This window comes from Macrobrachium nipponense, chromosome 24, assembly GCF_015104395.2.
Source record: "Macrobrachium nipponense isolate FS-2020 chromosome 24, ASM1510439v2, whole genome shotgun sequence".
Classification (NCBI taxonomy): domain Eukaryota; kingdom Metazoa; phylum Arthropoda; class Malacostraca; order Decapoda; family Palaemonidae; genus Macrobrachium; species Macrobrachium nipponense.
This window is the reverse complement of record NC_061091.1, coordinates 65408360-65430622: the sequence shown is the minus strand read 5'-3', so window position 1 is coordinate 65430622 and position 22263 is coordinate 65408360. Positions and strand designations below refer to the sequence as shown.

The 22263-nt window shown below is 46.9% G+C and overlaps 1 protein-coding gene across 50 annotated transcripts in view; it reads right to left on the bottom strand.

The window, feature by feature from the left end:
- The window catches only part of LOC135205709 (myoneurin-like), a 406587-nt gene extending 399906 nt beyond the window's left edge, over nucleotides 1-6681 (bottom strand). For all 50 annotated transcript variants that reach the window (XM_064236740.1, XM_064236720.1, XM_064236723.1 and 47 more), the window contains exon 1: nucleotides 6547-6681. The gene's annotated coding sequence lies outside the window, so the exon portion shown is untranslated. The remainder of the gene's footprint in view (nucleotides 1-6546) is intronic.
- Nucleotides 6682-22263: the final 15582 nt, after the last annotated feature.

The following is a 22263-nucleotide window of genomic DNA, read 5'->3' as shown; positions in this document are numbered from 1 at the left end:
CTTCTTGATTTGAAGAGTAATTGACAGGGAGAACTTCAAATCCTGAGAAGGACGACTCCAATTCCGATGAAGAAAGAATTGGAGCGGTCTCAGGTGCAACCTTCCTAGGAAACAAATTGCTCAGTGAGGAGAGCGTCCCAGCAGACTCATCCACTCCCTCACTGTGCATACTTCTTTCCCTAAGAAGGTTGTTACTTTTTCGAGTCCCCGGGCTATCCTCTCCTGAGACGGAAAGCCCGAAAACTCAGAGTTTCATCTGGATCCCCAGATAAACGCACTCTTGAGCGGGAATCAGACTTGACTTCTGCAGATTGACCAGAAGTCCTAAGGAATAAGTCAAATCCAGGTTTTCTTCAAGTCTTCAGACAACGATCTCTGGAATTGGCCCTTATAAGCCATCGTCGAGATAAGAGCGAAATCCTCACCCCTTCTAGGTGAAGCCATTGTGCCACTTCCTCATGATGGCCGTAAAGACTTGGGGGGGCCGTGGAGAGGCCAAAACACAGGGCCCTGAATTGGAAGATTCTTCCCCCCATCATGAATCTTAGAAACTTCCTCGAGGAAGGATGGATTGGTACGTGGAAGTAAGCGTCCTGTAAGTCCAAGGACACCATCCAGTCCCCTGGACGGAGTGCTGCTAACACCGAGGCAGTGGTCTCCATCGTGAACTTCTTCTTTTCGACGAAGAAGTTCAGGGCGCTTACATCCAACACCGGTTCTCCATCCCCCTGAGGATTTCGGAACTAGGAACAGGCGGTTGTTAAAAGCTGCCGAAAGATGATCTGCCACTAGTTCGATCGCCTCCTTTTCCAGCATCTGATCTACCGCTAGTCGGAGGGCTTGATTCATGATGGGGGTCCCTGTATCTGGCCGTCAACTCCCTCGGGGTATTCGTCAAGGGAGGCCTCGAAGAGAACGGGATTAGATAGCCCTTCCTCAAAATTGACAGGGTCCAGGCATCTGCGTCTTTCTGGGCCCAGACTTCTGCAAACTGTAAAAGCCGTGGCGCCTACAGTTGTCTGAAGGACTTGAGTCTACTTGGGAGGTTTGATTGACTTCGTAAAAGTCCTCCCTCTTCTATTTGGTTTCCACCGACCTCTGAACGAAGAGGATCTAGAGGTAGATGCCCTCGAAAGGGTTCCTGAGAGGTCGGCTTAGCTTCTTTGTCTTAGTCTGGAAGGTAGGGCGCGGCTTCCTTGCAGACTGCGCTAGAAGGTCCTGCGTAGCTTTGGCAGAGAGAGCCTTCGAATGTCTTGAACCAGGTGTTTAGGAAACAGCTGTGTAGAGAGAGGGGCAAAAAAGCAAAGACGATCTCTGAGCATGTGAGACCGACTTGTTAAAAATGAGCAAAATACTGATCTTTTCTTCAAGACCCCTGCTCCAAACAGTGAAGCTATTTCGCTGGCCCCATCCCTCACCGATTTATCCATACAGGATAAGACACATTCAAATCCTCCGGAGAAACGTGTCCGGTCCTTGAGTTTTCTTGGCTAGGACTCCGAGGGACCAATCGAGAAAGTTGAAAACTTCCAAGACTCTAAAAATGCCTTTTAGAATGTGATCTATTTCATTCATTGCCCACGTAGTTTTGCCGAATTCAAAGCTGATCTTCTAGTGGCGTCTACTAGTGCCGAAAAATCTGCGTCAGCTGAAGACGGAACGGCCCAGTCCCAAGGGTTCTCCTGTCTCATACCAAAATCCTGTCCCGTCCTGAAAGCTTCGACGGAGGGAAGGCAAACATTGTTTTCCCCGCTTCTTCTTAGTACGCATCCATGAACCGAAACTCTTGAGCGCTTCTTCATAGAAAGAGTCGGTTTCATTCTCCACACGAGAAGATCCTTTCGTTGCTTCGCTGTGGAGAACAACGAGTGTGGAGAAGGAGGAGCAGTAGGGCTCAAAGACTCTCCGAACTCCTGAAGGAGAAGCTCTGTGAGCTTCTTGTACGAAGAAACTGTTGCCGATGTATTAGTTTCTTCCTCAGAGGCTTCCTGGTCTTCTTGAGGAGGAGAACGGGATGAGGATCCTTTATGAGAATCCTTAGATGATTTCCTAGCTGGGGTACAGTGCGATGAAGGAGACAAACGTCTTGAATGAGGAGAAGATTCCAAAGTAGAGAGGCGTACAGGAGAACGACGAGTTGTAAAAGAAGGACGCTTATCCGAAAATTCTTGTCTAAACTCGCATTCCTTCCTAAATGCCAGACAAACTCTTAACAGCAAACGAGGAAGGACTCCTTTCTCTAGAAAGACCACGTCTATCCCTAGGGAAACTACGAGAGGGAGAGCGCCTGCTAAGATCCTGGCGCCGATCGTGAGGAGAGCGGCTACTACGCCGAGCGCCTATCTGTCACAGGGCGCTTAGTGGAATCCTGGCGCCTACCAAGCGGCGAAACGTTGCTAAAAAAATAGGGCAGCCTTTCAGGAGCAGGGCGCTTGAGAGGCTCTTGATGCCTACGAAGCGGAGAGCGGCTGCTACGCTCCGAGCGCTTAAACGGAACAGGGCGTTCGGCGAGATCTTGGTCCTTACCAAGGGGAGCAGTCTGTAATGGCTCCGAGCGCCTAACAGAATCAGGGCGCTTGAGGCGTTCTTGGGACTTTTAGCAAGAGGAGACCGATCAGGAGTAAGGAGTCTCGAGAACGAAGAGCGCCTACTAGGAGAACGAAGCAAACGAGGATCAAGGTGTCTTTCTCCAGGAGAACAGCTACTAAAAGAATGACGCTTACCAGGAGCAGGGCTCCTACTAGACTCTTGATGTCTTACAGGGGAGGAGCGAACTCCATGCGATGAGCGCCTACCAGTCACGTTATCCGACGCCCCGACTACAGTAGTCGGAAGGAGAAGTGCGCTACTTTCAGAAGGTTCATTCCCTAGGTTCTCTGAGAAGACGAGGGAGAAGAAGATGAGACGGAGACGACGAACTAAGTCTTCTATGACCTGAGCGGACTCTCTCTTCTTGCACGAACTCTAGAAGAAGGAGAAACAGAAGGGGCTGAGCGTCTACCCGAGGCAGGAATCCGATTTGGGGAAATATCTTCATAGTCAAGGAGGGCGATCACCGGATCTCCTAGGCTTCTTTGCTTGCAAGGAAGCTACATCAGAAAAGTCTTCTGGGCTGGACGCTAACGTACTGAAGGGAGCCTCCGCAGCCCTCTTCAACGGGCGTGACGCCTCCTTAGAGCTCCAACCACGCTTCGGCGAAGGAGAAGAGGATGACGAAAACACTGGCGAAGAATGTTCTTCTTCTTACGATCCAAGGCAGCCTGGGAGCGAACTTCAGGATCTGCGAGGGGGACGCCTGACCGGTGGGGGTCTCCCTAGCCCTCCTGGCGGCTTTCGACTTTCCTCCTCTACTGGAACTGGGAGTCTGGAAGAGGTCTAGGCCTGGAGGCACTAAGGAGCCGGTCAGACGCACCCTCCACATCACTGGGTACACTGCACTTATCATCACTGACACTCTTACCTTGATCAGTACGAAGATTCTTGTCTTCCTTAGAACACAAGGAAGCTTTTGAGGCCGCCACCTCCGAAGACGAATCTACGGCTTCGGTGCGGGGAGCAGGAGCTGAGACCTGGGAGGAAGGTTCTAAAACTACATTAATGTTAGTTTCATTCTCAACTCATTCTCGACCTGCTCGAACTCCTTGAAGAAGCTTTACGTACCCTATCCCTTTCAAGTTTCCTAATATAAGAAGAAAGAGCCTTATATTCATCTTCGTTCAAAACCTCACACTCTTGACACGGGTTACTAAACGAACATTCATTCCCCTACATTTAACACAGAAAGTGTGGGGGTCAACCGCAGCTTTCGGTAACCTCACCTTACATCCATCGGTCAAACATACTCTAAACAAAACCGGAGTTTTGGAAACAGAATCAAAATCAGACATTCTACAGGAAAATCCAGCGCAAAGTCAATAACGGTCCACAATCAGCGTATGCCAAGCCAACATAGAGCGAATACGTCACCAAAATGTCCAAATCAATCTCCAGGCAAGCGAGAAATGAAGAATATATCGGAATGAACCGACAACAGTTGTTATCGCTTCATCGACAGAAAAAAATCTGGCTGGAGAGATAGATTGGTTCATACGCCCGCCACCCAGCGGTGGGTAAGGTAGACCACCTGACCTACCTGTCGCGTGTGCCGCGAGATTTGAAATTCTGTCGGAACGTCGGAGACTATAGCTAAGTATATATCTGGCAGGGAAGTTCATGTACAAAAAAACCAAAACTATGTTATTTATCATAAATTAAGATCCCTTTGCTCAAAGATCGTAGCCTGGGGGACAGTGTGACATGTGCTTCAGGCAAGACGGGAGCGTTTACTTACTACGCAACCCCCCCCCTCTCTCTTCACTAACTACGCTAATATCGCATATATTAAGATATTCTGTAATCATATTACAGCAAATTTTCTTCGTCTTTATGTTCGCAAGATGTTTTCCTTGTCTTTTCCTCATTGGCATGATGAAATTCTTGCCGAAACATAGATAAGCATATGTAAAAGCAAGCGAATGTCAGAGGTGAACTCGAACGTGTAGACTACATGAAGTCTGTGCTCACACTGATCATCATGGTTGAACTTGATAGTTGATACTCCCCTCTGCGGCCCACGGAATCTCTACAGATGCCATTTCTCACAATTTCTTTGACAACATTTATCAAAATTTATGCTAACAGAAGAAATATTGCATTTTCTTGTACGGATAAATGTTTTAGGCTTATTATGTTTACTAATTACCCTGTAACTACGAAAGTAAGAGGAATTTTGACAAAATATTTCATATACATATTCTCAATTGCCATATGAAGCTCCATGAATTTTTTCATAACTTTGCATTTTTCGCCCTATACCCCCTTATATAGGGGATTCCGGCCCGCCCCTTAACCATTTTTATTTTCTGGCTACTGTAGTTATAGAGGAAATCCGTGTTATCTTTTATTAATGGGGTTTTTCATAGGCCAATCGTAACTGAGATCGGCACTGAAGTGAGTTGTTTTGGATAACCGTTTGAATGTTCCGAATAATTTTGACCGACAACTGTTCTCATTTGAAACATATTCACCCACTTCCCTCCCTCTCTCCCCAACCAAATATTACCTTGTACCTGGAACTGTGGCAAATAGTAGGTAGCTAGGTAATGGTGTAAACTTGAGACAGTTACATAAATCTGGATGTTTGAAAGGGAAACATATCCGTGAGTACACTAATGCCACATATCTAAGGTGTGAAATCTTGGAGGGGGAAGGAGGGGGGATTGCAGAGTTAAGGTGCAACTCTCTGATTGTCAAGGTGAAATTATGATGAATGCTAGTTTCAGAGAGGCCTTTATGTTGCACAGAGTTGAAGTCATTAACAATGAATATAAGGCATATGAGATTTAAACAAAATGCCAGGCACTGGAGCCTACTAGCTATATGAGGTCATTCTGTGGAGAAAGGGGTATTTCTACCCCAACCCAAAACCCCGCATTCCTAACGGGTCCCCCTTACCGTAAGATAGAGTTGTATGGTTAATTACAGGTTAATTAGATTAGACAGCCAAAAAGTGAGGGACAATTGTTAATAGCCTACTAAGCAACAAAAATAGTTTAGGACACTCATTTTTATAAAGATTAACCCATATTAAAAAGGTTAGTAGAGCCAAGAAAGGTTGTCCGATAGGTGCAAACAGGAGGAAGGAAGGAAGGTACCAGTAAATCTAAGGTATACTTATCGGCGGCGGCCTTGATTATGGCAGTTGCGGTTTTCCTGTGCAGTTTTACCTACTGGACAAGTATTTAAAGCAATATTTATTCGGACGACTGTAAGTAACCCCCCCAGGGGCCAGTACTAAACACGGCGAAATACATTGGACGTCCCAATCCCTAGTGGATGTGTATCGTGCGGACTGCTTCTCTAGAAATACCTCCGTAAGGTTTACTGATGGCATAACGCCCCCGAAACGAATTAGACAGAAACCAGTTTTTAAAAGCTGACATTAGGTCCTGCGTGGTAAAGTTATTGGCAATTTATAAACAAACGTAATTCTGAGAACCCATTGCCGCAATATTTCTTTAGCCTATATCATATCTATATAATAATATATATATATATATATATATATATATATATATATATTTTAAATTTAATCCTTCATCCGACCGGCGTCTTTGACGATGCACCAACGGCAGGCGTCATCAGGGACCAGTCTGTCTGGCCTTACGTTTTAGTCTGAAATTTCTAGGATATATATTTAATTTCGACGATGTGTGCGACCAGGCTCTAGATATCGAGGGAGGGAATACGCCGCGAGTGAAATGAAACGCCGTCCGTCCTCCAGACTACAGGGAGAGGAAAAAAATAAGGCGAACAGGGTCCGTCCCTCACCATTGACAGACATGACGCGCAGCCGAGGCCCAACTTGCGATCGAAACCTGACCAGACTTTTCCCTCATTTAACGCGAAAATCAAGCCGCCCGCCCCTTGCTGACCTCGCAAAGACACCTACGTGAAAGGTAGATTCAACCGGCATCGGTTACAAGAGCAAACGTGAGAGCCACGTACCATTAAAGTGGATTATTCGGAGGGCGGCGCCTTTGTTCACTATTGGCAATCTCTCACTTGGGGAGTCGCTCGGTCTCGGACGCGCTTGCGGAGGCTGGGACGACTTGCTCGTTCGAAGCAGTTTCCGGGGTTCGGTTTGGCCGGTTCGAGACTTCGGTCGTTGTTTCCCTCCCCGCAACACCAACCCCAGACTTTTCCAGAAGTTATTTTTATTTTATTTATTTATTTTTCCTCCCTCCCAAGGTTTTCTATGGGCCCCGGCCTTCCAGAGAATCAAACCTTATTATATCCATTATCATACATCTTCAGTCCGTTTCGTTCATGGATAATACTTAATTTTCTCTTTGAACTTCTGAATGCTTGACTAATCCTGCAAGCCTACAGTATATATTAAGGCCCATAAAAATGCTATGCATGCTTTGCAACCTTATATTGCGGATACTTTAGTTATGTATCTTAATGTTAAGGTTTGAAAAAAAAATCCCCATGCTCATCATTGTGAGTATCTTTATCATTCCTTCTTAAATGAACCTTCAGTTACTTATGTAGGTAATATTCACCAGAAAATTTTGCATCTTTTTAAATGAATGAAATTAGAGCCTGTCTCGGCGTTCTCGTTACCTGAATAGATCTTTTCCTTGCAGTATGCAAGTTACTGAAAGTTGTTTTCTCTTATGATCAGGTCTGGGTATGGTATTTGGAAGTGATTTTTGCCATAGGGTTAAGAATAACGTTATGCCTAAAATGAAAAGAGAGACTCTACAGCAATTCGTGGCATTTCAAAACAAGTCGCTAATAAATAGAGGTGCATATTTTCATGAAGCTCCTATAAAGTTTTCATGCGTTTGAACGTTGATTTAAAAGAAACAGTTGTTTTTAAGATCTGCTAGGAACAAACTTTAGGATTACTATTACCAGAATCGGATTACCAGTGCATTTAGTTATATTTGCTTCTGAATAAATAAACTTATAGCCATAGACCTCCCTCGTCTTTCAGAATCTACAATCTGCTACGAGCAATATCAAACGCGACGGAAACTTAATTCTCGCTGCCCTATAATTCATTATATTTACCGATAATTTTCTTCACAAGAACATTGTCTAAACAGATTGTTACAATATTACTCTGCTTAAATTCTCGTACAAAGATGGCAGAAGAATATTACGAATGGAAATAATGTCTAATCTAATAAATGTTCATTTTCACTGATTCGAACTCTTTAGGCTTGAAGCTTCATTGAAAACGTTCCGTGATCAAGCCAGTCTGTCCATTATTTTGTTCCCATAATGTTTAGCCACACAAAAGACCAGTCAACCATGTCGATTTACGTTGTCAAATAAAAATAGCTATGGTACAAGAATGAGCTATTTTGCCATTTTACGGCATGGGAGTGAGTATGGAATATTAGAAAATGAGCGTCATGTTGCAAAGCTTGGTGATCAATAGAAGCAGCCGAACAATACCATGCATATTCTTTTAAAAAGGTATCACTCGGCGTGTTTTCATTTAATAATGACAATTAAGCTAAATTATTATTTATTATTCGTGTAAAATGTATATAGACTTGAAACTTATTTTTTGAAAGAGATTTTCTTTGTAATTATACCTGACGTTCAATCAATAAACAGAGGATGTGTACGAGACAAACAAACACGGAACACATTAACTCAGTTTTATTAGATTCGGGGATTTAATCAAACATTTTAGTGGATCTTCTGGTTGCAACATATACATCAATGGCACTGCAAAGCAAGAAACCATCTTAATCAATTACCTCTTCTGTGTTGCAATCCACTGAATTCGTAAATGTGTAGGAGGGAATGGAAGTAATGTTGTTTGTCTTTGAGCATTTCCTAGGCATTTGTCATTAGTTTCTGAAAATTTACTTGGTCTTCGGAATTTTTTTCCATACTATATTAATCGCTGTCAACATTTAATACAACAATAAAAAATATTTAAAATGGAGTAATGAAAGAGTAAATGTGATACAACTACTGCAACGGAGCATAAGATTACAAAGGTCTGTTATCCAAATAAAAGCAGAGACTGGGAATATAAGCATTTTAACGCGTACAAAGGTCATTACACTTGGATGAACTCTTCAGGCGAGGAAAATATGCCTAAAAGGGTTTCATTTCGATCTGGCCATAGACGATACGATCGGCCGATCAGGTCATCATAACTGTCCATGTTGCTCTCCTCCGATCATAAGTGGGCGGAGTCGGTCTAACATCAGACGTTGCCAGAATCGTGATTTAATTTACATCAGTTTGAACTAGACACTGACAGGGAGACATGACAGCTACGTCGACAAATAACGAGTTCTGGGAAGAGATGATTGCATGTCATAGACATCATATCCCTGTCCTGAATTCATAAAGTGCAAAGATTAGTTCCATAGAGGGAAGGGAAATAATCGAGGCTTGTGATAAAGAACTAGATTAATTGCTATTAGTACATAAGAAGGATGTTATATTATATATATATATATTACTATATATATATATATCTCTATATCTATATATATATATAATTATATATATATGTAGTTTGTTTGTATTGTGTTTTTAAGTTGCATGGAACCCGTGGTTATTCAGCAACGGGACCAACGGCTTTACATGACTTCCGAACCACGTCGAGAGTGAACTTCTATCACAAGTAATACACATCTCTCACTCCTCAATGGAATGGCCGAGAATCGAACCCGCGACCACCGAGGTGAGAAGCAAACACCAAACCAACCACGCCACTGAGGCGCTATATATTAGTAGCTACTAATAGATTATTTTCTTGTTCATACCTCCATATTGAGAGAGTTCATCCATTTACTCGTAACATTCTCATCTTACTTCAACTTTGTCAAAATCATATCCTTAATTACATAGTCAGCAACATTTTCACCCCTGCCTATACACAGTCCTCCAAGTAACACGCATGTAGGTAGTCTTTCGCCAATCCGTAGCATTTTCCTGACGATACAGCCACTGCTCTGCCCTACTTACTCTGTGCACCTGTCAGTTATTTTTTGAGTTTCCCATTTTTGCAAGCACAATGTCCATTCACTTGTGTTTTCTTAATTGCCAAAACATCAATCTTCTTGAACAATCAATTATCATACAATTCTTCTCTTTTGCATCATATAGTAGTAAAGCTCCTCACCTTCTAGACCCCAAATACCAGGTAAGAGAATACAAAGCTCATGCTTCCAGTCATCTGGTGAGTTTCACACAAGACAAAGTGGCAAAGTTGATGTTTTTTCTTTGAGGAATCCTACGGGACTGAACTCCATGATGGCCATTGGCCCTCGTGGAAAGAGCCTCTTATGCCTTTCAAGGCGAATTATCTTGCACCAAGGAGTCCACAACCATGCAATAGCCACTCTTTTGCCTTGGCGTTTTCTGGGGAAGCTGTATTAAAAGCTGTTCTGCTCACTACTTCGACAGTTGCAGTTGGCACTAAATAAATTGACCTGTGCATCATACTGGCACTGGCCTGAAGTGCAGGCACTTCTAAGTGTATTATCGTAATATGTCACATATATACATGAAACAGAAAATTAACCACGAAGTACAAAGAATTATTTATAATTTCGTGCATATAGAGGTGTTAAAATGGTGAAAATGGAAAAGTTTTTTTTTCATAATGAAAATATCGTCTACAAAATGCAATTCTTCACAAGCGTGACCCTCTAAAATACACTCTACAAGGCAATTTCACCTTCCCACGATATGAAGAGGAATTCAAATGGAGGAAAATTCCCACAAAAAGTTCACTCCATTGTTGCAAAGTTGTGGATGAATATGTGTCAACATATGTTCTTTTGACAATAAACTCGAGTTCTGTTTAAAGAATGCAACCAGTCAGCCCATACATTATCTACTCCCAGAGTCGTATAAAAATCTATCCCCTTTCTCTGTACTTCCATCGTCCACATTCAACACTCATTACTCTGTGTTCCTTGATTCCTGAACCCTCAACCTTGATCTTGCTAAAATTCACTTTCTCTTATCTCACAAACTCTTTCGCCTGCTTCTGTAGTTTCCCATTGCTGTCTCACATAACAAATTTCAAAGTCTAAAGACCTTGACTAGTACTTTATACCTGCAAAATTAAAAATTCTGTGATTTGTATTTTTCCAAACATACAAACCTGAGGTCTTTATATGTGTTATTTACTCGAGTTCGAACTGAATATAATTTCTGATGTAAAGACTGATGGTTGGTATATGTGTAGGAATAAATGTGGAAGTTAGGTAAACGTGATTCAACCAAAGCTATTATGTAAAAACCTGTAACTATCACATTAGAAACCTTGCATTTATTAAAAAAAAAAAAATACCTAAAAAAACAATCAAAGATTGTATAGCAAGGAATCTATGAGGTCTGGCAACTCCTGTGCATACAAGGTGACAGCAATTTGCAACCAAATACTTTGAGGCTTGACTACTGCAATGCTATATTACTACGGTCTCCTCAACTGCCTAATGAGAAAATTGCAAGGGATACAAAATAGAGCCTCCCTATTAACAAAACAACTATGTTTCCATGGCGTGATGCAATAACTCCAGCACTGATTTGGCAACATTGGCTCCTAGTAAAGCAAGAATAGATTATGAGAAACTACTTAACTTCTTTAGACCTGAAATGAATATTGTGATCAGACATGCAAGTGAGCCATAAAGGCTATTTTAACCTAGAACTAATTGTAAGTCAGGTGAGAATTAAATTTTGTACATTGCGCACCAAGACTATAAAACTAAATATTGACTGTAAATCATTCAAGAAAAAAGTAAATCTAAAATAATTAAGAACCCCCTATTCTCCAGGAGCTACGACACTGAAGGGAAAACAATAAAAGATCACAATTTGTAGTAAATTGTATTTTTCCTAACTATACAAACTGAGGTCCTTTACATATGGAATATACTTACAGCGCAGCTGGACCAGTCGTAAGCTTTCGAACAAGGTGGTTCTGTAGTTAACTGCTTGTCCGATGGTCGGGAGTCCGGCCCGACTGGAGGCTAAACATCCACTTTGCTTTAGGCCCAGGAACAGAGTGAGGGGTGGCATGAGGTGGGACTATGTGTAAAGGACCTTAGGTTTGTATGGTTAGGAAAAATACAATTTACTACAAATTGTGATTTGTTCCGACACGTAATATACAAACCATTGGTCCTTTACATATGGAAGACTCACTTATTGGTGGGTGGAATCTGAGTCTTATGAATAGACTGGTGTTCGTCCGACCTTGGTGCCCTCTCTGGTCGTAAGAGCAGAGGGAGGGATCCTAGCCTCTGTCCAACTGATCGGGGTGTGCACCGCGGGATCAGTGGTCAGACCTCTGGACCAAATTCATAAGAGGGAGGCAAGCGTGCCTCTTATGAATAGCAAGCAAGAACTAGTTCCTACGCAAGAGCCAAATATAAAGTCTTGGGTTTGTCTCTTGTTGGCGTCCACTCCCCCCCTTGTTAGGGGAGTGGCGGATAAACGCTTCTATCCCTACTGAAAGGGATAGAACGGGGCTCAGTCGCGTAGCTTACCTGCATCACCATCCTGTCCAGCGTAGTGGCGACTGCCACCCTCTGCCTGCAAGGAGAGGGAAGAAAAGAGGAGGAAGAGAAGCCAGTCACACACTCATTCACTCTTCCATTCATGCAGTCTTACAAGAATGAGATGCTACCTTGTCCGGCGAGGGAGCTGGGTAAGCTACACAACTTGTTGAGCAGCCACCACGGGTCCCAAAGAAAAGGTGTCCAAGGACCTGTGGGCGATATCCCGAAGGTAGAAGGAGGTAAAGGTGGTCTGGTTGGCCCAAACCCCTGCCTTCAGCACCTGTACCACGGAGAAGTTCTTGCGGAACGCAAGGGTTGGACCAATACCTCTGACTTCGTGGGCTCTCGGATGAAGAGTACTGGTGTCGTCGCTCCTGTCTGAAGAGTATGCCTTCCGGATTACCTCACGAAGCCAGAAAGAAAGTGTGTTCTTGGACACTTCTCTCTTGGTAACCCCGGTGCTAACGAAGAGGCGTCGACACTCAGGCCTGAGGTGACGAGTTCTCTTCAGATAGCACCGTAGCACCCTCACAGAACAAAGCAGCATCTCATCCGCATCGTTGTCGGTGAAGTCCTTCAGGGAGGGGATCATGAAGGACTCAAACCGGTCGTCAGGGACCGAAGGGTTCTGAGTCTTCGCTACGAAGTCCGGGACGAAATTGAGCATCACCGATCCCCATCCCCTTGAGTTTAACATCAAAGGAAAGATCATGAAGTTCCCCTACTCTCTTCGCTGATGCCAGGGCCAGCAGAAAGATGGTCTTGAGGGTCAGATCCCTGTCTGACGACTCTCGGAGCAGCTCGAAGGGTCTGCGAGTCAAACTCTTAAGTACAAGAGTCACATCCCACCCTGGGGGCCTGAGTTCCCTGGGTGGGCAAGACCTCTCTAAGCTCTTCATCAGAAGGGAGATTTCCATGGAGGTGGAAATGTCCACTCCCCGCAGTTTAAGGACTAGTGCCAGAGTGGCTCTGTAGCCTTTCTTTAACTGCAGAGCAGGAGAGGAGCTTCTCTCAGCGAAGGAAGACGAGGAAATCCGCTACCTGCTGAAGAGTGGCTCTGAGTGGAGAGAGACCCCGTCCATGACACCAACCACCACAGAAGATGGACCACTTCCCCTGGTACACTGCCATCTCTGTTGCTGCTCGGCGACAAAAGCCTCTCGCTTGCAAGAGATGGTGGATAACCACCAGCCGTGAAGACACAGGGACCGAACCGCTCGGTAGTACCGTTCCACGTGTGGTTGGCACAGGAGGTTGTGCCTGGGGGAATCTCTTGCGGTGCCTCGGCGAGAAGAGCCAGCAGGTCCGGATACCAAACAGCCCGAGGCCATTTGGGTGCCACCAGAATCATCCGAAGATTGCTGGTGACCAGCACCCTGCTGATCACTTTGCAAATCAGACAGAACGGGGGAAAGGCGTAGTCGAGGAGGTTGTCCCATGGGTGTTGAAAAGCGTCCCCTGCAGCTGCCCATGGGTCCGGCACAACTAAGAGAAAACATGATATTGTTAAGATACAATAAAGTTTGTTCATACTTACCTGGCAGATATATATATAGCTGTATTCTCTGAAGTCCGACAGAATTTCTAAAACTTACGACACACGTAGTGGGAGTTGGGTGGTTAGTACCCATTCCCGCCGCTGGGAGGCGGGTATCAGGAAACCATTCCCATTTTCTATCAGATTTCTATCTCCACTGTCTCCTGAGGGGAGGTGGTTGGGTACTAAAAATATATATATCTGCCAGTAAGTATGAACAAACTTTATTGTATCTTAACAATATCAATTTTGTTCATGAAACTTACCTGTCAGATATATATATAGCTGAATCCCACCTTTGGCGGTGGAGAGACAGAAAAAGGATTTTAGGAAACATATAAATGTGGATGATTGACATCTTGGTTCCTTACCTGTTAGCATAGCTGACTTTGTGATTACTGTCACCCAAGCCTGCTTCTGCTTCACTCGAGTTACCAACAAGGTAGTGACCTGTGTAGTTGGTGCGCTCTAGATGATCTGTCAACGGGGACGGGACCACAATGTGACTAGACCATGACCATACTTCTGAGGGCAACGAGGCAAAAACCACCACCTAAGTTAGCCTAACAACAAACTCCCATATACCAAAGGCTAAAGGAAGGGACGACCGTACTCGGCGGCCGACCCTACAACCATAAACATTACAAATATTAAAAACTCACCTACCCTTTTCTATGGGAAAGGATGAGTGCTACCTCCTGCCCCCAAAATAGTGTCTGCGGCGACGTATGGTCCAAGAGAGTAACAGTTTTCATAGGTCGTTCTCACCTCCCATAGGTAGTGCGAGGCGAACACTGAGTTACTCCTCCAAAAAGTAGCACTTAAAATGTCTTTAAGAGCCATGTTTTTCTGAAAGGCTATTGAGGTCGAAATAGCCCTCACTTCGTGCGCATTAACTTTTAGCAGCTTAAAGTCACTGTCTTTGCAAGAAGAGTGCGCCTCCTTAATGGTGTTTCTTAAAAAGAATGCCAGTGCATTCTTGGACATGGGCATATTTGGTCTCTTGACCGAACACCATAAGTTCTCCGCAGAACCTACGAAGATACTCTCTAAGAGCCCTAACAGGACACAGGACTCTTTCTGGCTCTTGACCAATGATCTCTGCCATACCCTTGATCTCGAACGTTTTAGGCCACGGATTGGAAGGGTTTTCGTTTTTAGCCAGAAACGACATACCCAAAGAGCAGACCGCATTATGCCCTTTGAAGCCGACGTGTTTACTAATAGCCTGTATTTCGCTAACTCTCTTCGCCGTCGCCAGAGCAGTTAGGAATACAGTTTTCTTCGTCAAATGCGTAGAGACGTAGAGTAAAGAGGTTCAAAGCGATTTGACATTAAATATTTGAGGACCACATCCAGGTTCCACGAAGGTAACTTCGGTAGCGGCACCTTGGTCGTCTCGAAAGATCTCAATAGATCATGGAGATCTTTGTTATTAGCGAGGTCAAGACCTCTATGGCGAAAAACTACAGATAAGACGCTTCTGTAGCCTTTAATGGTTGACACTGCAAGCTTCAGATCTTGTTTAAGATAAAGCAAGAAGTCGGCGATCTGGCTCACAGAGGTAGTGGTAGAGGAAACTCCTTTTCTCTTACACCAACTTCTAAAGGCTGCCCACTTCGATTGATAAACCGCGATTGATGAGGGTCTCCTCGCGGTGGCGATAGCTTTAGCCACTGATTTCGAAAAACCTCTCGCTCTGGCCAACTTCTGGATAGTCTGAACGCAGTCAGACTCAGAGCGGAGAGGTTTTTGTGGTACCTCTCGAAGTGGGGCTGTTTGAGTAGATCTCTCCTTAACGGAAGAGATCTCGGAAAATCCACCAGGTAGAACATCACCTCTGTGAACCAGATCGCTGCGGGCCAAAAGGGGGCGATTAAAGTCAACCTCGTCCCCTCCGATGCTGCGAATTTTCTCATCACCTCCCCCAGGATCTTGAAGGGGGGAAAAGCGTAGAGATCTAGGCCCGTCCAATCCCATAGAAGGGCGTCTACTGCTACTGCCCCCGGATCGAGAACCGGGGAGCAATAAAGGGGGAGTCTCGCCGTCCTTGATGTTGCAAAAATGTCCACTAAGGGACATCCCCAAAGACCCCACAGCTCCTGGCATACGTCTTGATTGAGGGTCCACTCTGTCGGCAATAACTGTCCTTGTCGACTGAGGAGATCTGCCCGGACGTTCTCGACTCCGGCAATGAACCTTGTCAATATCGTGACTTCTCTCTCCTTTGCCCAAAGAAGAATCTCTTTCGCTAGAGCGAACAGGGAGCGAGAGTGTGTTCCTCCTTGTTTCTTCAAGTATGCCAGGGCTGTGGTGTTGTCCGATTGACTTGAACTACACAGACGGGAGACTTTGTTCTGGAAGAACTGGAGCGCTAATTGAACCGCTGCCAGCTCTTTGAAGTTGATATGCCAGGTTACCTGTTCCCCTCTCCAGGTACCTGACACTTCCTCCCCCCCTAGAGTTGCTCCCCACCCCATGGATGACGCGTCGGAGAACAACACTAGGTCGGGGTTCCGAAGCTTGAGGGATATGCCCTCTGACAGCTTCCACGGATCGAGCCACCATCTTAGATGGTTCTTCACCTCTTCCGAGATGCTTAACTTCATGTCGAAGTTGTCCTTGTCTGTCCAGTTGTCCGACAGAAAGAACTGAAGAGGTCGGAGGTGTAGCCTCCCCACCCCAGGGAAACAACTTCTCCAGCGAGGAAATGGTCCCCAGCAGACTCATCCATTCCCTCACTGAGCATGAATCTTTCCCTAGAAAGGCTGACCACTTTTTCTATGCCTTGTTGCTGACGTTCCTGGGACGGAAAAGCCCGAAAAGCCACTGAATCCATCTGAATCCCCAGATACACGATGGACTGTGTTGGGGTCAGATGTGACTTTTCGAAGTTCACCAGAAGTCCCAGGGACGCAGCTAAAGACAGAGTCGTTTGCATGTCCTTCAGGCACCGGGTCTGCGAGGAGGCTCGTATGAGCCAGTCGTCCAGATAGAGCGAGATTCTGATGTTGGAAAGATGGAGCCACCTCGCCACGTTCTTCATTAAGATGGTGAAGATAAAAGGGGCCGTACTCAGTCCGAAACAAAGAGCCCTGAATTGAAAGACCTTCCCTTTCAGGACGAACCGAAGGTACTTCATCGATTGGGGATGTATCGGGACGTGAAAGTAGGCGTCCTGTAGGTCGAGTGATACCATCCAATCTCCAGGTCTTAAGGCCCCTAGAACTGACTGAGGAGTCTCCATCTTGAACCTCTGCTTTTCTATAAAGAGGTTTAGACGACTTACGTCCAAGACCGGCCGCCACCCTCCCGATTGTTTCGGTACAAGAAACAATCTGTTGTAAAATCCTGGCGTTGCCAGGTCTAAAACCTGTTCCACTGCTCGTTTCTCGAGCATCTGCTCGAGCAGGTCGAAAAGTATCCTCCGTTTTGTTTGAGAATACGATGGGGACAAGTCCCTGGGAGTGGAAGTCAACGGGGGCGGCTTTATGAAAGGGATCTTGTAACCCTTCTCTATGACGCCGAGAGACCAGGTGTCCGCCTCTCTTTCTCTCCAGGCTTCTGCAAACAACTGCAGCCTGGCTCCTACCGGTGGCTGAAGGAACGATCTCTCACTTCTTGCCCCTAGACTTAGACGGGGCTCTACCTCTAGGAAGGCTTCTTCCTCTGGGTGACGATCTAGCGGAAGTCCCTCCACGAAAGGGCTTCTGCTTTCTAAACGGTTGGGCTCCTGAAGACGTTGAAGGGCCAGCCGGACGTCTCGAAGACTGAGCCAACAGGTCTTGCGTGGCTTTCTCTTGAAGACTAACTGCCAGATCCTTCACCATAGCTTGGGGGAAGAGATGACTCGAGAAGGGCGCATACAAAAGTTCTGTCCTCTGTGAGGGAGAGACAGACTTAGCCGCAAAGTTGCAATAAAGCGACCTTTTCTTCAGCACACCTGCTGAAAAATGAGAGGCTAACTCCTCTGAGCCATCCCTGACGGCCTTGTCCATGCATGACAATACACTGGACAGCTCCCCAAGCTGATCGAGTCTGGCTTACGAGACTGGTTGTCTAAAGCTCCGAGACACCAGTCTAAGAAGTTAAAGACTTCCAAGGACCTAAACAGTCCCTTCAAAAGATGGTCCAGTTCGGAAGTCGTCCATGACACTTTAGCTGAGGCTAAAAGGGCCCTCCTTGAGGCATCAACCACGCTGGCGAAATCTCCTTGAGCAGACGTAGGAACCTTCAATCCTAATTCCTCGCCTGTTTCATACCACATCCCTGCCTTACCGCTAAGTCTAGACAGAGGCAGGGCGAAAGTAGTCCTTCCCTTTGCTTTTCTAGACTCCATCCAGGCGTTAACCTTCCGGAAAGCTCTTCTAGTAGACAAAGACGTCTTCATTTTCACGAACCCTGGAGTCTTGCTTGCCTTCGACGACGAAAACTGTGAAGGAGGAGAAGGAGGGGCAGAAGGCTGGAAAGTATCCCCAAACGAATCACGAAGTAGCCGTGCCAATACTTGGTAATCTGACGAAGCCAACGTTGAAGGTTGTTCTTCATCAACATCCTCAGAAGAACCGCTAAGTTCTCCTTCTTCCTTACCCGAGTGAAAATCCGAAGGAAGAGGCAAAAGTCCTTTCGCTCCAAGTCTCCTGTCCGCCGGAAAAAAAAAACGATGACGAGAAGAAGAGGGTAATGGATCCTTAACAGTACAGGATCAGGAATCACCCTTAGAGGAGAACGTGAAGAAGAAGGAAGACGTGAAGCGTCAGCGAAAGCCTCGGGAACATCATCCGAGTGATAGCGAACTTCCACATTCGCGTCCACAGAGCTCTTACGACAACGTCTACTAGCGTCCATCTGAGCGTCCAACCTAGCGTCCTTCCGAGCGTCCAAATCAGCGTCCGACCGAGCGTCCAGCGAAGCGTCCAAAGGAGCATCCAACGTAGCGACTCTTCTAACGTCCCGCGAAGCGTCCTTACGAACGTCCCGCGAAGAAACCTGGTCAGCTACCCGACTAGCGTCCCGTTGAGCGTCGACACTCTCATGTCGAAGAGGGGCAGGACGCATTGAAGTCCGTCCGACAGCAACAAACTCGTCGCCAGCAGAAGCGTCGAAGTCGGAATGCCGAGCGTCTTCTCGACGAGAAGAGAGAGGAGCATGATGGGATCTCTCTCTAACCTGACGTCTAACGTCACCTCTAGACGAACCCTGGGGAGCAGAACGAAGCCTAGAGGGCGAAATATCAGGAGACGGGGACGAAAGAGGAGCAGTTGGAGAAGACTGCCTTGTTCTCTTGATCGGAAGTCTATCGTCCTTCTTGCGACGAGGAACCGTCTCCTTCTGCTTAAGTAAAGCGTCCAGTTGCCGTTGCATAGCAATGATGATCTCCGTCTGAGAAGTCTCCTTACGCGGAGACGAGCTGCGCTTGTGAGAAGGAGAGGGGCGAGGGGACGCCTTCTTCCTTCTCCCAGGAACAGCCTTGGCTCTAGAGCGACTGGGGCGCTCGAGGGCGTCATCCTCAGATGACGTCCTAGACTTCTTCTGGGGCGGAAAAGCTACGCTTTCCGGAGAAGAATGCCACTCAGACATCGCATGACGTGAAGCGTCTAGATCTTGAAGAGTCCTCTTCAAAGGTCGCGAATCCGGACGAGATTCCCACCCCTTGCGCGGGGAGGACGCGTCGGAAGACGAGAAACAATCTCTCAGGATACGTGCTCGAGCACGCTCCTTAGCAGCCTGGGAAGCGTCCACAGGAACTGCTGAAGGGACGTCAGATCGGTGGGGGATCCCCGTAACCCTCCTTCGGCCTTCGACATGCCCTCTCCCTGAGTCCTGGGAGTCCGGCAGAGGTCCCAGCCTAGAGGCGCTATAGGGCCGATCTGACGCCCCCTCCACTTCACTAGGGGCACTATCACTGCACTTATTTTGCCTGTTTTCAAGGGCAAGCACTTTAGATTCAAGCGTCTTCAATGAATCCAGGATAAGCGAAAGGGCATTACCCTCCGCAGACACCACTTGAGGAGGGCCCGAAGGCAACACTACGGGGTTAGGAGACACAAAATCTAAAGGAGGGTTAGAAGGGGATACATTAAGACCCTGTCTGCTACCCGACTTACTCCTGGAGGAAGACCTCCTGATCCTATCACGCTCTAATTTATTTACGTAGGATTCATACGTCTTCCATTGTAAATCATCCAAGCTTTCACACTCATTACAGCGCAAATCATATTTACACTCTTGCCCCCTACACCCTTTCACAATGTGTGAGGATCAACCAAGGCTTTACGGTAGCCTAACCTTGCATTCCACTTTCGAACACACCCTGGCGCTAGCCGAACTAGATCCAGACATATTTAAGGAAAAAAACTAAGCCAAATTCAAAACAGTCCCAAAAGTCACGTATGCCAAGCTATCGATCCAAAACCAAAAAACCAAAAAGTCAAGAGGATACTCAAGCAATGAAAAGTTTTCCAAAATCCTGAGGCGGAGGTGTGTAAACAGTTGTTTACGACACCGGCGACAGAAGAAATCTGATAGAAAATGGGAATGGTTCCTGATACCCGCCTCCCAGCGGCGGGAATGGGTACTAACCACCCAACTCCCACTACGTGTATCGTAAGTTTTAGAAATTCTGTCGGACTTCAGAGAATACAGCTATATATATATCTGACAGGTAAGTTTCATGAACAAACTCAAGTTTTCTGTTGTGCCGGGTGGCGAACAGATCCATGACTGGACGTCCCCACAGGTTGAAGAGCCTTTCCGCCACGCCCGGGTGAAGAGACCATTCGGTCCCGATCCCCTGATTCCGGCGGCTGAGCTTGTCTGCCACTGCGTTCCTCTCCCCTGGAATGTATCTGGCTGACAGCTCTACTGAGTGAGCTACGGCCCACTCGTGCACCTGCAACGAACGTCAACTGGTGCAACAGGAGGGACACTAGGCCCCCCTGTTTGTTGACGTATGCCACTACCATGGTGTTGTCGCTCATCAACACCAATGAGTGTCCCATCACCCGTTCCTGGAACTCTTGGAGAGCGAGGAATGCTGCCTTGAGCTCCAGGACATTGATGTGAAGGTGCTTGTCGTGATGGTCCCACACACCTGCAACCAGCAAATCCTCGAGGTGTGCGTCCCCATCCCGCGGCCGATGCGTCTGAGAACAGCAGCATCTCCAGGGGGGAGGGAGTGCGTAGAGGCACTCCTCTTACGAGGTTCCTGTCGTCCAGCCACCAGGCTAGGTCCTGCCTCACCTCCTTCGTGAGAGGAACAGGGAGGAATGGCAGGTCTCTTGCCTGTGACCAACACTCCTTTAGCTTCCACTGGAGAGACCGCAGGTGAAGACGCCCATGAGGGACTAGCTTCTCTAGAGACGACAGGTGACCGATCACGACCTGCCACTGCTGAGCTGACTGCTCCTGTCGAGGCAGGAACCGTTCGGCTGCCTCCCTGAATCTGCTGATCCGCAAGTCTGCGGGGAAGACTCGCCCTGCTACCGTATCGATCAGCATGCCTAGGTACTTCATCCTCTGCTTGGGCTCGAGATCTGACTTCTCAAAGTTCACCACAATCACCAGATCGCGGCAGAATTCGAGGAGTCGATCCTTGCCCTGCAGCATCTGCGAGTGGGAGCTCGCCAGGACCAGCCAATCGTTGAGATACGTACCTCAAAAGACGTATCCCGACCAAATGGGCCCAAGCTGACACCAGCGTGAACACTCGCGTGAACACCTGTGGGGTGGTTGAGAGACCGAAGCAAAGTGCCCTGAATTGGTACACTGTCCCGTCGAGGATGAAGCGGAGGTACTTCCTGGAGGACTGGTGGATGGGTATTTGGAAATACGCATCCTTCAGGTCCACAGAAAGCATGAAGTCGTTCTCCCTGATGGAATCAAGCACGGAGCGTGCCTTATCCATCATGAACTGAGTCTGGCGAACAAATCGGTTCAAGGGAGAGAGATCTATCACCGGGCACCAGCCCCCCGATGACTTCTCCACCAGGAAAAGTCGGCTGTAGAAGTCCGGTGACTGATCCTGCACAACCTCCACAGCTCACTTGCTCAGCATGGCTCCTACTTCTTGCCGAAGCACCACATCCCTGGTCGAACTGGGAACGTACGTCTGCAGATGGACCGGGTGTGAAGTGAGGGGTGGCCGTGACTCGAAGGGTAGTAGATATCCCTCCCGAAGGACATCCATATCCAGGTCTCGGCTCCGTAGCGCTGCCAAGTCGCCCAATGGCTCGCCAGGCAACCCCCCCCCCCTTCCAGCAGCAGGTGAGGGGGAACGCCGTCCCTAGCGTTTCCCCTTCTTCGACTTCTTCCCAGATCCTCCTCGGGAAAAGGAGGTCTGGGAGGACGGCTGACTGTCGTTCCTTACCGAAAAAGTCGAAGACTGGGTCTTTCCTCTCGGCCTCGACGAGGAAGACGTCTTGGCCGCAGAGGAAGAGCTAGCCAAGCTCCAAGGCTTGGCCACAGTGACTCGAGGCTGTCCAGAAGCCTTCAAGACTGCCTGTTGTACTAGGCGGTCACTGTCCTCAGTGCGCCGCTGTTCCACCGCAGTGTCCACCATCTCACTAGGGAAGAGAGAGGTGGAACCCAGCAACGGTCCATTCCTCAGACCCAGCGCTGCTTCACGCC